Source organism: Suncus etruscus, chromosome 18 (genome assembly GCF_024139225.1).
Source record: "Suncus etruscus isolate mSunEtr1 chromosome 18, mSunEtr1.pri.cur, whole genome shotgun sequence".
Classification (NCBI taxonomy): Eukaryota; Metazoa; Chordata; class Mammalia; order Eulipotyphla; family Soricidae; genus Suncus; species Suncus etruscus.
Window position 1 is genome coordinate 35,364,523 of NC_064865.1, and position 1,322 is coordinate 35,365,844.

Genomic DNA, 1,322 nt, shown 5'->3' on the forward strand with positions numbered 1-1,322 from the left:
AACACATATCACTTTACCTCCTTTCAGCACCCAGTTTTTGACCAGAGTGATCACTTCCAACTATTATTGTCATAGTGGTCCCTTTTCTGTCCTAACTAAAGTCCTCCCATTTTTATTGTCTTTGGGTTTTATTCTCATACTGTGTTATTTTTTTAATATTCCACAAATGAGTGCGGTTATTCTGTCTGTCCATCTTCTTCTGACTAATTTTACTCAACATGATACTCTCCATGTCTAGCCATATATAAGCAAATTTCATGACTTCATTTTTCTAACAGCTGCTTAGTATTCTATGGTCTAGATGTACTACAGTTTCTTTATTCACTTATCTGTTCTGGGACACTGGGTTATTTCCAGATTCAGGCTATTGTGACAATTCTCTTTCTTTCTTTCTTTCTTTTTTTTTTTTTTTGGGGGGGGGTCACACCCAGCAGCGCTCAGGGGTTACTCCTGGCTCTAGGCTCAGAAATCGCCCCTGGCAGGCACAGGGAACCATATGGGATGCCGGAATTCGAACCACTGTCCTTCTGCATGAAAGGCAAACGCCTTACCTCCATACTATCTCTCTAACCCTGACAATTCTCTTTCTTAAAATAAAAACAAAAAAAAATTTGGAAAGAGTAAAATAATAAAAGAGAATCAATTGCACTGATCTGGTTCCACCTTCTTGAGTTGACATAGAGAGTTTTGGACACCGAGTTTCTCTAGCAGCACAGGGAATGAAGACTAAAGGGCAGTGGGGTGTCATCAGTGACCCCCACCTGTGCAGCTCCATAGCTTGAGGGCCTCTCCCTGGTGAAGACTTTTCCAGCAACATAATTTTAAATTTACTTTGGGTTTTATTATTGAGAGCTACAGTGTTTATTTCCTCCTGGATCTGTGTTAGGGATCACTCCTACTGGGGTTCGGGGAACCATATATGTTTTTTTTTTGAGGGGCACACTCGGCGGTGCTCAGGGGTTACTCCTGGCTGTCTGCTCAGAAAAAAATGTCTGGCAGGCATGGGGGACCATATGGGACACCGGGATTCGAATCAACCACCTTAGGTCCTGGATAGGCTGCTTGCAAGGCAAACACCACTGTGCTATCTCTCCGGGCCTATATATGTTGTTAATTATTGACTTCAGGTTGGCCAACATGCAAGACATATGATTTGTTTGCTGTGCTATCTTTCCAACTCTATTATTGTTATTATTTTTGGGGGTCCACACTGGGCAATGTTCAGAGTTTACACTCTGAGTCTGAGCTCAGAGTTTAATCTGGGAAGGTTTAGGGGACCATATGGATGCTGAATATTGTACCTTGATTAGATACATGCAAGA